Source organism: Empidonax traillii, unplaced genomic scaffold, assembly GCF_003031625.1.
Source record: "Empidonax traillii isolate 1590-97213 ecotype Southwest subspecies unplaced genomic scaffold, ASM303162v1 scaffold46:size3806547, whole genome shotgun sequence".
NCBI lineage: Eukaryota > Metazoa > Chordata > Aves > Passeriformes > Tyrannidae > Empidonax > Empidonax traillii.
In genome coordinates this window covers 1,601,169-1,613,552 of record NW_020955239.1, presented here as the reverse complement: position 1 = coordinate 1,613,552, position 12,384 = coordinate 1,601,169, and the positions used below count along the sequence as shown (strand labels likewise).

Genomic DNA, 12,384 nt, shown 5'->3' with positions numbered 1-12,384 from the left:
TCACTGAGGGAAAGCAACCTTGCAGTTCCAACTGTTAGTGACCTGATCTATAACCCAAATATGAACCAGGACACCTGTGGAAATGATCTAGAGGTATTCATAATCACCCAGCAGCCATTCCCCAAGGGATAAGAAACTGCCACATAGTAAGGACGTTAGTGGACGCAAGTGGGTAACTCAGTTTCACAGGTGCCACATTTTGGAGCAGGCTCTTTCTGTCTGTGCAGTTTATGGGAATAAGATGCAACCGTGCAGAATTCATCATAATTGCATTAGATCATCTAGAGAAAAAGCACTTGCAGAAGACGTAACTGGCATTGGCGGGTCATCCCTTGTTGTCATGGCTTTGTGCATCCCTATGGTCCAGCATAAGGCAAGCAGTGACTCTCAAGACTGACACTGGGCAGTTGGTTTCCTTAGGAGGTAACAGTGATACTTTCTTCTGGAGAGTATTGTCAGACCATTATAACATAGAGATGATTTGCTTTTCCCCCATTTGCACTCTCTGTTTGCTTTCTAATTATTTCCAAAGCCAACATGACGCACCAAATGGAAACCTAAGCAAAGTCCTTAACATCCAAGCCCTTCCATATATGTATTCTTTGTTTCAGTGTTAAAAAAAAAAAGAAAAAAAAGGTCATTTATGTAAAAGCCTTTGATGCAGCAAGCAGTAATATTGTGTTGGGGTTTATTAATATGAAGCAGAAAGATTTTGCCCGTCACTGCAGTTACTACTCAGTTATTGCCTGAGGATTATGAGGCTTTTAAAGAGATAATATGCAGTTATTTTTTCCTGTTCTGGAGAGAGCCTGGTCGTTCTCCGCGTGAGTCAGCTGTAAAGCAGAGGAAGTACACACAGCGAATGTGTCACCAGGACCTTAAGAGCCCCTTTTATACTCTGTTGATGGTGTTTGGTGCCTTACTAAGCACCACTAGGCCTCACCAACTAGGTCTCTGGCCAGGTGACATCCAGGTGACTGTCCCACCTGAGCAAGTAAAAAGGCAGAAGAAAGAATATAATTTCTTCTTCAGTAAATTGCCCAGAGAAACAGCACAATGAAAGTGATGAATATATAGGGACTGGTTGTTTTTCTAAAGGGGCAGCGGGTATTTTTAATGCATTGTCGTACCTCAGAGGCAGGGAATTTTCTTTTGGAATTAATGCTGAAAATCTAAATTTAAGTCATGTAAAAGTAACTTGTAGATTTGGGAAAATCTTATGGAATGCTTTAATTTAGGAAAGAAAAATCAGGGTGGATTCACACAGGTCCTGGGACAGGTAGTATTTTCTTTCCTACCCTATGAACAAGAAGTCATGAACTAAAGCAAGACAATTTCAGGTAAAGCCTCAATTTGTCTGTGTGAATTCACGTGCAGCACATGAAATTCTGCCAGCCTCATAGGCTGGCCTCCACTTTCTTGTGCCCAGGATCAGGACCTTTGTTGCTCTAACCATGGGCATAAGGAAACGGGATGCTGAATGTGACGCTGCTGCGTATCCAAAGTGCAGGTGCAGCTCTCTGGCCTTGTAATCTTTTTGCCAAGAGTGTTTACTGGGGGAGTGAAGAGATAGGAAGTGTGTTACAGCCGCATCAGCAGAATGTCAACTTAAGATGGCTTTGCCAACAGAGCTAAACCTTTAGGTCTTTCTCATGGGAGCTTTAAGGTGAAGCTGTCTTTGGGGGCATGTATTAACAGCCTAATGAAAACAAGGCAGTATGATTTTAACATATGTTAAGCATAATGGCAAAAAGTAGCTTGAGGTTTAACTAACTGATTTTTAATACATCATGGAAGCATACTGCCTTATTTGTGCTAAGCTGTTAATGCACATTAGCTAGCTAAATTCCTGTTCTTTGCACTTCCTAAATCCCAGTACGAACACAGCAAGTAAGAATAGTTTTCTTAAAAGAACATCTATACTAAGTTAAAATCCTAAATCTCTAATTGGGATTTTCCTTTCTTTTGATTGAATATAAGTCTTACTGTGGGCTTTTTGTATTTTCTTTTGAAGATGTTGGATGAGGGAATAAGAAGGAATGTTTTTACACTGGCCTTTCTTCTTTACTTTTCATTGCTTATATTCCAAATGTTGTTACGAAATAATGAGACAGCATTAATCATTTCTCTGGCTAGTCTAAGACAAATGGAGGGAATCTACAAATAATACTGAATGCTTTGGGGGTTTTGTTTGTTTGGTGTTTTATGGGGTTTTTGTTTGATTGTTTTGGGTTTATTGTTTTGTTGGAGTTTTTTTGTTTGGTTTGGTTTAGTTGAATGGTTGGTTGGTTGTTTTTTTGAAACATTTCCAAGTCTTAACCTCTATTTCCCTTTACCTTAATTTTCAAAAATTTTTTATTCTGACTTAGTATTAATATAAAGTAGTTGCTGTAGCTGCCAGATGAGTCATCAAAACAGCTTTGCATTTTTCAGAGGGATGCTATTATTTGGCAGTCTCTTCCACTCTGGTGAAATAATTAAGTGTCATGGTTTAACCCCAGACAGCAGCCAAGCATCGTTCAGCTGCCTGGTCACCTCTGCCCCACCAGCACAGTGAAAGGGGAGGAGAATGAGGGGGAAAAAATAGTAAAACTCATGAGTTGAGACAAGAACAGTCCAACAACTGAAAGAAAACAAAATATAATATAATAATAATAGTAATAAAAAGAAGAGAGAGATAAAACCCCAGAAAAAACAAATGATGCACACACAACACAATTGCTCACCACCCACTGACCGATGCCAAACCCATCCCCAAACTGCAATCAGCCCCGTTTCCGGATAACTCCCACAATTGTATACAAACTGAGCATGACATTGTATGATATTAAATGTTTCTCTGGCCAGTTGGAATCAGCCGTCCTGATTCCCCCATGTCTTTTTGTGCACCTCCTCATTTCCAGAGCATGGGAAATGAAAAGGTCCTTCACTTAGGGGAAGCACTACTTAGCAACAGCCAAAAAATCGGTATCTTATCAACATTATTCGAATACTGAATCCAAAACACAGCACTGTTCCAGCTACTAAGAAAAAATTAACTCTATTCCAGCCAGAACGAGGACATTGAGGAAGATGAGAGCTGCTGGATTCAGGGAATTGTACAGTGTTGAGCAGCTTGTATGTCCTTTTTGGATTTGCCATTAGAGCTTCATCAGCTCTATAATCACATTCCAATCACAAAATGTTTTTCTCTGTATACTCAACCCCATCCATCTCCCTTACAGCTATCCAACCACTGTCAGCTTTATGGAAAGATACTACAGGAACTAGAAACAATGGATGCCAGCTTCACATTGTAAAAGCTCTTGACTGCACAGCTAAGGGTCATCTCTCCAATACTGATGACATCTTGAATCTTTCTGTAGGGAGTTGAATACATCTAGTAAAGTAAAAGTATGCTGTATGTTCCTCAGTCATCAATACATTGACTCTGCCCTCACCAAGGTGCTCAAACAGTGTGTTTTAAGATTGGCCCCTGATAATTGAGGAGGTCTTTAGAAAGCTGAAGAATCATACTGGAAGTTATATGGAAGTTTTGATTTCAAGCTGAAATATGGGCATTTTTGTCCTTTCTATCTAAGCTGGTTTGTTTTCTTGTTGTAAGCATTGCTTCCTGGCAAAAAGATCATGGAGCTTAAAACTTTATATTTGTTCTTTTCAGTCATCCCAGTAGGTTGGAATATCATGTATGCCGATCTCACCTTGCTTGCACTCATGCACACACAGGGCATGATGGAGTCATATGCTCCTTTCCACAAAGAGCTATACCCTGACCCTCCTTCACCAGTTTCTTTCCTTATGGATTTGCAGTGCCTGGTACATCACCCTCAGCTCTACTGTGCTGTCTAGGTGGAGTGGGGAGAGTTCACCTTCTGTGAAACCTAAATCCTTTGTGCAATTCTCTGTGGCAGTAAAGAGCAAACCACCTTCTTCACTCCAGAGATTTAAGCCATAACACATCCTTGCTTTCTTGTATATGAACAGAACTTCTGCTTCATGGAGCTTTCTCATTGCAGAGCTTTGAGAGACTGCAGACACATTATATATTAAATGCTGATTTCTTGTGTTTTCCTTTGGACATTTTTGAGTGTTCACAGCCTTTCTCTGCTTCAATCAGTAGTGCTTGATTTGCACAGTGGCATAGAAAGCTGTCCAGTACAGAGCCCTTAACGGAGTCATAGAATCATGGAATGGCTTGGGTTTGAAGGGATCTTAAAGACCATCTAGTTATGAACCCACTTCCATGGGAAGGGTCATCTTCCACTAGACCAGGTTGCTCAAAGCCCCATCTAACCTGGCCTTGAATGCTTCCATAGGTGGGGCATCCACAGCTCCTCTGGACAACCTTCCCAGTGCCTCACAACCCTCACAGTAAAGAACTTCTTCCTAATATCTAACCTAAACCTCACCTCTTTTAGTGTAAAGCCATTTCTCCTTGTCCTGTCACAATGTGCCCTTGTAAAAAGTCCATTTCCAGCTTTCTTGGAGTCCAGCTCAGAAGAAAAAAAAGCAGCAAGGGCCATTCAGAGGTTTCCTATGAAAACATTTGCATGATGGCTCTCAGCATTGATTTACAGACATTATGTTTACCAAAATGCTTAAATTTCTCTTGAGCTTCACTTGTAGTTCCTTTGACTTTGCTTGTGTGGTATTAGTGCATATGTGTTGGTGTGATGGTTTACAGTGAGCAGTCAAGAGTCTTGTATTAGCAGTGTGACTCAATGGGCAAATATTTTCACTGCTTTTTGAACCTTGACCCTTACTTACATATATATCTCCATCTTTAAGCCGTGGAACAGAGGCTGAAAATTTCAGCTGGTGTGAGCAATGCACCCTCAGTACCATCGGAGGTATATAGTGAACAAGGCATTGGCTTTTCACAAAGCACTCATCAAACACTTACCAACAGGTGGATGGATTTGTTTCAGAAAGTTCTCAACCACCAGTGAGCATGATCTGTACATTGCTGGTGGCTAGGAGTTCGACCAGTGTGGCCTCTCAGTGTCTGAGTGTAATTGTTGATCGAATGATGGTGATAAGACTGGACAATTTGTAATTACATCATATTCAGCTAGTGGAGATATTTCCCAGGGGACTATTCTCATACATCCATGTTTGTCAGGGATATGCCGGCAGTTCGTCTGAAGTCAGAGGAAGAAGGTTTTCAGTAACTTACATTACTATATGCATTGTGCTATGTCCTTTAGTAGCGGAGAGAAAACAAAAGGTTTGGAATTAATCCATACTTCCAAAGAGTCAAATCTGTTTGAGTCCCAGTACCCCTTTCCTGTTAGCTGAAAATTTCCTTCCTGCTTTCCGGGTGCTTAACAGATTTTCCTGTATGGTCTTCATCTGCCCTTTGGCACTGGTGGAATGGCTCAGCTAGTGATAGGACAGAGACAGGTCATGTCAACTCTCTCTATGGCACTACATTCTCTTGGGTGATTGCTTGGTAAGTACAAGCACACAGTCAGTATAGAAGTAACTGCAGGGTTTTTGGGTTTTATGTAACAAATACCAGTAACAGCAGAGATCTAAAATACAGCTCTTTCTGTGGCATGTTACCTCTCTAGACTTGGGTCCCTTACTGCTGGCCATATAAGTGGTTTTGAGTGTTGGGAAGCATTCACAGGTGAGTGAGGATGTCCCTTTTAGCATCATGCTTGTGAGAGAGGGTACTGGACTTAAAGTACCTGCTTGGCTCCTTCTGTCATGTGATGCCCTGCAGATACACGCAGGCAGAGAGAGGCTGTAAGAATAGGGGCTTTCTACTGGCATTGGTTCTTGCATGCTCCCCTGCAGAAAATGTTTCTTGAATAGGGACCTTAGTCTGAACACTGCTTTCACTTCATATTGTGTTCTAATAATATCACACAAGAGACATGAAATGGCTTTGATCATAGGGAGTAAATGCCACCAAATATTCTTCTTCCTGCAGCCTTTTCCTTGCTACATTAAAAATTCATGGGCAGTAGCAGCTTCTTCTTTTCAGGACTTAGCTACATCAGCAGATGGTGAGAGCGGGCAGGAATACCAGGACATGTTGATGGACAGAACAGGGGTGTCCTGAACGAGCTGGGTACAGGAGAAATTTGCACTTAATTTGCTTATGCTGGGTCTGTCTGAAGCCATCCAGATTTATTGTTTGTTCCTCACTTTGATGAGCAATGAGCTTACTGTTAAATTGCTGTAATTCAGTTAAATTGACGTGAACCTGAAGGTGTGCCTTAATTTCCATGTTTGCTTTATTCTTTGTGTTGCATTCATCCCTCACCCAAGAGGAGTTTACAGGGAATGAGGGAGAGAGGCAGACTTCAAGTGGTGAAATTGTAGCCCCATAGAAACTGGTGGCAAAGCTTCACTTGAATATCAGGGTCAGGATTCATCCAAGGGGCCACTACCTGTCAGGGTTGCCTTTGACCTCTCAGACACTGACAGACAACTTAAATGGGAAAATTCTTCGAGCTTTAGGCTCTTTTTTCCTCAGATCCTCACCACATCAGTAGGTAACTCCTTGCATTTGGCAGCAGGTTTTATCATCCCAAGCTTGTAAAAAGCTTTCCTGCCAGCTCCTTCATGCTATACACTCACCAGTTGTAAAGTATCTCTGGTACACCATTTTTACTGTTCTTTCTCATAACTGTATGTGAAACGGGTTGCTTACCAAAAGCTCAGAAGTAGATGCTTGAATGACTTGGAGTCCTCCATTTCACAAATTCAGGCCTCCCCTGGATTCCCACTGATGTCTGGCAAACACAGGATGATTCCTTGCAGATAGAAATAATAGGCTGAAAAGGTGTTATGGGCAATGACTTTGGCTAAAAAGTAATCCGATATTCTCAGAGGACACTTGAGATAGCCTTACCCAAGTGCAATAGGTGTGGTATATGGAGTTCATCTTCCAGTCCATTCCTCTGTCAGAGGGCAAGTAATGAAGCATGTAAGTGCCCTATTCAGAGCTCCATCTCTTCATCAGAGGTTTTCTTTGGTCTTTTCCTTTTTACCATTCTCCAGTCTGATCCAACTTGATGTGAAAAAAATCACTAACTTGCCTTTTGTTCAGTCAGCTGCTATAGTGCTCTGACCAACCTGCTCTTTGTCCTTTCCTGGTCCCTGCCTGCTGGAAGAATCTATGAGGCTCATTACATTATTTAAAAAATACTGGTCTGTTGTATAAATTAGGAAGGTAATAAAGTGTTGCTGAAGGCCAGGACTATGCACAAGCCCCCAGGGGTTTCACAGGAAGCAATGCTTCCATTCCTGTTTGGGTTGTGGGCTCTTTGTTTTATAAAGCCCCGCCAGCTGCTGGATCTAACAGGTTGCTGGAGCTGAGTAACTTGTTGGGGGGAAGGGAGGTGGGGATGGGGATACATTTGCTGGTACCTCAGGGCCTGAGCCAGGTCATGTTCCCACGTGAATTTTATACCCCTCCAGGAGAACACCTGCCTATTCTTAGTCTTACCTGGAAGGCTTTTATAAATAGCCCACCCCAGACCTCTGCTATAGGAAGCTGTTTCAGGAGGTGTGCATCCCTTAGTCAGGCCAGCCTTAGCAGCATCTTTAGCAGTGATTCAGGGAAGAATTCCTGTCTCTTGAAAAGTATTGCTTTTTCTGATAGGTACTGCTTCATCTGAGCAGTTTGCAAGTTTGTCCTCACTTGGGTTTGTTTCAACTCTTCCAAACTGATTTAAAGATGACTTGGGATGAAATGGAATCTGGGTGGTTCTGAGATGAGGTCTCCTGCTGCTGCAAGCAGTGAAGCCCACAAGCCATACAGCTGCATGGCTGCTGCATCCGAGTGTAGAACTGGAAATTCCTCAGTCCTTTCTGACATAACCAGCTGGTGGAATCATCTCCAGCAAAACACCTCCTCCCCCTGAGAAGTCACCTTATTCCTGCACCTCTTGGTGGGCAGGTCCTCTGTTGTTCCCTCCAACTTCACAGAATCACAAATCCACAAGGATCATCGAGTCCAACTCTTAGCCCTGCACAGGACCATCCCCAAGAGTCATACCATGTGCCTGAGAGTATCATCCAAATGCTTCTTGAACTCTGACAGGATTGCTGATGTGACCAGTTACCTGGGGAGCCTCTTCCAGCACCCAACCACCCTCTGGGAGAAGATACTTTTTCTAATGGCCAACCTAAACCTCCCCTGACACAAATTCAGGCCATTCCCTCGGGTCCTGTCACTGGTCACCACAAAGAAGAGATCAGAGCCTGCCACTCCTCTTCCCCTCACAAGGAAGTTGTAACTGCAATCCCCTCAGTCTCCTCCAGACTGAACAGACCAAGTGCCCTCAGCTGCTCCTCATAGGGCTTCCCCTCAAGGCCTTTCACCATCTTCACTGCATTCCTTTGGACACTCTCTAACAGCTTAATATCTCTCAGATGTTGTGGTGCCCAAAACTGCCACAATATTCAAGGTGAGGCTGCCCCAGCTCAGAGCAGAGCAGGACAATCCTCCCTCTCAACCGACTGGTGATGCTTTGCCTGATGCCCCCCAGGTCATGGCTGGCCCTCCTGGCTGCCAGGGCACTGCTGACTCAGATTCAACTTGCTGTCAACCAGGACCTCCAGGTCCCTTTCCATGGCACTGCTCTCCAATCTCTCGTTCCCCAGTCTGTGCATACATCTGGGTTTGTCCCATGACTTCTACTTCCCCCTTCCATATGCTTAGACTTAGACCTAAAATGCCTACCTTTGGCCTACTTCTTTGCTGTCTGGCTCATCCCCAGGGCAATGGTATTTATCTTGCATCTGCCAGCTCTGTTAAAGGCTGCTGAAAATGCCCTATTTCCCTCTCTGGCATCAGATGTTGGGCATTTGTGGCAAAGTATTGGACTAGGAACAAAAGTGGTACGCAGTAAGACTCAAACGGATACAACATAATATATCAAGGAGATAGTATTCAACAACAGGCAACCACTTAAGCAGACAAAAGCATGATTCAATTCAGTGGCTGGATGATAAAGGAAATAACGTTTGTGGTTAAAACAACAGGAAAAATTCTTAACCTGGTGTGATAGTTAGTCATTGAACCCAAGAAGTGGGTGAGTTTCTGTGGCTTGAGACAGACAGCTGTGTAGGATGACAGAAATGAGGCATGGGAGCAACCTAGGAAAGGGAGATAAACTTGAACATATCAGGTTGAGGAGTTTTGAGGAAAGTAGTAGTATGGGAAAGATAAGAAAAGGTGAAACATTAAAAAGTATATGTTGAAAGACTAGGCAGGCACTAACTCCAAAAGCTGATGCAGAGACACCCCTGACTTGTAGCCTGCAAGAATGGTTTTAACTAAGCCTTTGTTTGTGAGAGAGTTCTCCTGGCTTTTCATCTTGAAGATCTGGACATGTTAAAAATGTATTTTCCTCATTTTCAGACCTGAACACAGTGAAATGCCTGGAAGTGTATTGAGAAGCTTGAATTCAGGCAGGTCGTAGTTTCAAAGGAACCTTTCTCCAAATTTCTGCATAAAATTTTTTCTCATTGTTTATTGCACATGAGGCTTTCTGACAGTGCCTGATCTCCTGATAGCATCACAAATCTTGAGAATCTTTCTTGTCTCGCTGAAGGCCTCAGTTCAGGTTTCATAAAAGCTATGTTGGAGCTGCTGAAACGTACAAAAAAATGTATGGCACAACAGCCTGCCCGCACTCTATTCTTCACAATAAAATTAATTCCCTGGTAATGATGGATGTGTAGCATGTATCATTTCAGCAAGACTTTGGAGCTCTTTTCAGGAGCATTGCTGTCATGATCATTCTCATCCATTAGCACTGTGCTGAGAACTCCATGCCAGAGCAGGCCATCGGATATGCATCAAGGCTCAGCAGAAGGGGTTTGACCACCTCTTAGTTGTATAGAATTCCTGTCTGCAGCGATCTACATCCCTCGCAACTGCCAGGCAGTTGTTTTGGGGCCTGTTAAAGAGTATGCTAGAAATAGGTCACGCCTGGCATGTTCTGTAGATTGTGTCTTGCAGGGGCTCTCTGTATAGTGGTGTCAGATCGTGTCAGATCACCCTGCAGTCTTTGGTGCTTCACACTTTTTAGACTGTTGGAAGCTTATGTTAGGATCTCTGCTATGTAGCTGGAAACTTTGACACGCCCTGAGAGACAGGGCAATTTTATACAGTTAAAGTAGACATCTGCTCTGATGTGCCCTCAAGAGAAGATTACTTCTCTGAGGGCAGAGGGAGCATAGGGAGATTAACTTTTTGTGCCTCTGTGAATGACTCATTAAGTGATTTACCCAAATACGCTGAGGAAATTTGGACTGTGTATCTCCCAATTCCTGCCTGAACTTCCTAACCTCTGCCTCATCTCTGCTTTTCTGTTGGGAGGGGCTGTTAACCATTGTAGTCTCCTTCTGTTAAGTGAATCCTAATTACTTGTGCTGAGGGCAGTAAATATTCTCCAGCACTGAGGAAAGTTTTGGGGGGGGGGGGGTAGTTTGGGGGGATAGTATTCGGATTTAAGCAGATAAAGCTACTACCTTCCTATAGTAAGTAAACTATTTAAAGACTTCTAGGGTTGAACTCTGGATCTGCCTAACTCATCAAGTGTTATGTGACATTTGTGAGGCAACAATTCACTCCCAAATATAAAAAGAGATCTTGAAGCTGTCTTCAGTGGGAAGTATTGACTGCTTGTCTAGATTCGCATGCCTAACTCCTGTAGCCACACTTAAAAATACAGGTTGACATACCGCCTTGCTCCGTGAGAAATGTCGAACTGGGATCAGCTATTTCTGCTTCTGAAGCCATGAGCCAGCCTTTCTTGCGAGGACAGGTCACACAGTTTCCCACTGGGACTGCTGACTGGGCTGGGAGATGGCAGGCAGCTTGGCTCCCTGCCACGCAGCAGCAGTGGCTGAGCAGCGTGGCTTCCCGTCGTTTTGAAGTGATTTGACTCCCTCTGGCAAACAGCAGCTGCAGAGTCCAGTCCTGAGGTGTTAGTAAGGGAATCGCTAACGGTATCTGATCTTTCAGGGAAAAGGCAGTGTGACACTCTTGATACTGACAACTTTTATTCTTCTTATACTTACATCAGGCTGGAAGGGTGACTTTTGTTTTAATCAAAAAAGGAGCACTCGCTGTGTCTCGTCCCTCTCAAGTAGGAAGGACTAAATTACTAAGTAGTTCTACAAGCACTTGCTGTGGTAACAACCAGTAATTAAGACCACAAACCAACTGCAGTGCTAATTCTTTAATCCTACTTGGTCATACTGATGAAAAACAAAGGCATTTTTAGGCCAATATTTTCCTCCTGTCCAGCCTTCAAATTTGGTCTTTAAATAAAGGTGAAACTTCCTGAAAAATCAGAGCACACTCTTTATCCAGTCAAATTTTTCTCTTTCAAAGGTGATAACAGTTTTCTGTGATAACACAGCGCAGAAGAAGATGAACTTCACAACTCGTGTTTAGGTGGTGGAAATCAGCATAGCTCTTCCGACGCTGGTGGTGATACGTCAGCTTACGGCAATTGAGAGCCTGGCCCTTGACCTCTAAATTGTCCGCACCAAGGAGATCAATTGTGAAACTAGATCGATTGCATAGTAACAAGGTTACAAATTCGTGAAAATCAGCTATTGTTCTTGTACGACAGGAAGTTCTGTTACAGCTCAGTGGCCACACTTGGAGGTGTTGTGCGTGCACGTTATCATCTGCAGTTATGGCCTATCTGAATGCTCTCAGTGCAGTAAATCCTTCCACCTAATGAGTTCCTTACTGCAGCAGAAACTTGGTCTTGTTGCATTATATGTCTGGATGTGAGTCTTGTCCCTGAGCTGGCTCTGAATTTCAGTATCAAAAGCCAGTTTAATTTATAGACTTGCAAAATATTCATAAAAACCATATCTTTCCTAAAACACTTTAAGGAATGGGTACTTCTAGTATTAAAGCCATCTTATACATACATTTTTCTCAAACCGCAGAATTTTTTCCTATAACACATCCTTCATAAGTGCCTTGGGGATATAAATAAGTGGCATTGATGTTCCAGTCGGCACAGGATCGTGTTTTGGTAGATGGGATCCTGTACTTAGCAGTCTTCCTTCCAGTTGTGTCATTGAAATTATTTCTCTGCTCTTTCCGGCAGAATCTGACTTGGCATAGCTGGAGGCCACTTTATCAGGGAGGTGTAGCTGAAGGAATGGACAAAGGATGCTCTATGGGAACTGAATCTGAGAAGGGCATTTATGATTTAAAGCCCACCTTCTCCTCAATTTGCCTCTTGAGGCATCTGCTGTATTTGAATGATTTTCATTTTCTCTTCTAGCCTTGCCTTTCCTCCTTTTCTCCTGCTCTTGTGGCTCCCTGTATCCCCAGATCTAAGGGAGAGTGGTACGTACATGCTTAATTGCAGTGGGATGCCACCCTTG

General features: G+C 43.0%; 1 protein-coding gene across 1 annotated transcript in view; it reads left to right on the top strand.

Annotated features, from left to right (window-relative positions):
- Nucleotides 1-12,384, top strand: part of LSAMP (limbic system associated membrane protein) — a 1,013,573-nt gene that overhangs the window by 689,964 nt on the left and 311,225 nt on the right. The window lies entirely within an intron of this gene.